This window comes from Haplochromis burtoni, unplaced genomic scaffold (assembly GCF_018398535.1).
Source record: "Haplochromis burtoni strain Fernald_Lab_line unplaced genomic scaffold, NCSU_Asbu1 Contig_565, whole genome shotgun sequence".
In the NCBI taxonomy this organism is placed as follows: Eukaryota; Metazoa; Chordata; class Actinopteri; order Cichliformes; family Cichlidae; genus Haplochromis; species Haplochromis burtoni.
The window spans coordinates 145,274-147,332 of NW_024582926.1; positions in this window are offsets into that span (position 1 = coordinate 145,274).

A 2,059-nucleotide genomic window follows, 5' to 3' on the forward strand; every position below is an offset into this window, starting at 1 on the left:
ACACACACACACACACACACACACACACACACACACACACACACACACACACACACATATTCATAAAGTGGAGCTTCAACATCTGTAAGCAAAACAAAAGGAAACAGAAACATTTCTGTTTCCTTTCACTGTGGAGTGGAACACTGAGAAAAACATTAAAACATGAATGGAGCTCCTGCAGGAGACGTGATCGCTGTCTCCGGGTACGAGCGGCCTCCTCGACACAGCGTCCGCACCAGTGCCGTGAGTGGGTGCGCACGTAAATACAGACACATCCACAGCCACGGGCGGAGCACTCTGAGAGGAGATGAGATCATCCACACACAGTCAGAGTATACAGTGTCCAGTGACGTTAATGAGAGGGCTGAGAGCCAGACGCACATGTGTTACAGTCATTAGGACAGACTTCAGGCCACTGTGCTCCATTACTGAGCCGCTTGCAAACATGGGGGGTTTCTCAAAGCCATGCTCAGGGACCACCGGGGCTCCATCACAGGCCTAAATGAACCCCCTGAGGTCTCAGTCGCCGTTAGACACAACACGACCAAAATCCGAAGACTAACCCGGATAATTCACATTTTTATTATTAAATATATTCTTTTTGCAAAACAGGAAATATTCACTCTGTCTCACATGCGTCATAAAAAGCTCAGATGTTTGCTAAAACAGTTCAGGTCTTTCTCTAATTCTAATATATCAGGGTGATTTAGGCCACAGCACAAAAAAATCTGCCCAAAACTCTGGCTTTTGGTAATTTAATTACATGTAAAAGTACTGAGAAAAAATTTCCTTTGAATGAAAATAAATTTCCTTGACTCGTGTGCAGTCAGTTTATATCAAATAAACTTTAATGATTAATTACTGGAATAAATAAACTTTGATATTATATATTTCAGTTGCATTTTACTCACATGTTTACTGAGGGGTAAAAATATATAATAATTTTTTGAGTGAGTGTAACACAATAACTTACTCCAGCTTTCAGTAACCATTTGGTTTGGCTGGTTTTGTCCGCTCACTAAACAAGCAGATTATTTAAAAACCATTTACTGTTTCTCGTACACCTGTACACAGTCTTTCCATTTGCTGACCAGGTGGATGTTAGGAGTTCAATGCAGAGAGATTATTTTTCATACATGCGATGAAGAGATGTTCAGATACTGCAGCGTCCCTCCCTGATTAAACTTTTCCAGCTGAATGTTTCAATTTTCAATTTAATGAAAAACTCAAATACCCAGTGTGGCTGACAGGTGAAAGGAAATCTCTTCCTCCCAAACGCCTCCCATCAAACACTGTCTGCCTCTTAGATCTGATGTGGGTTAGCCATGTCTACGTCAAAATTTTTCTCGTTTCATTTTAAGTGTTTGAAAATGAAATGAGAAGAAGCATTCTTCCCTAAAACGTTCAGTGTCTGGGCAAACCACGAGACCAGGTTTAAGGTTTTAAAAACTGCGCTGAAAGATGTACATACATGCATCGACCATCCATTGACTGTCCATCATCCATCAACCATACATCACTCGTCCATCGACCAGCCATCAACCATCCATCAACCAGCCATCAACCATCCATCAACCATCCATTGACCGTCCATCAACCATCTATTGAACATACATCGCCCATACATCGCCCATCCATCGAACATACATCGACCATCCATTGACTGTCCATCAACCATCCATCACTCGTCCATCGACCATCCATCAACCATCCATTGACCGTCCATCGAGCATCCATCAACCATCCATTGAACATCCATCAACCATCCATTGACCGTCCATTGACCGTCCATCAACCATCTATTGAACATACATCGCCCATCCATCGAACATACATCAACCATCCATTGACTGTCCATCAACCATCCATCACTCGTCCATCGACCATCCATCAACCATCCATTGACCGTCCATCAACCATCTATTGAACATACATCATCCATCAACCATCCATCACTCGTCCATCTATCTACCATCAACCGTCCATCTACCATTCATCAACTGTCCATCATCCATCAACCATCCATTGACCGTCCATCAACCATCTATTGAACATACAT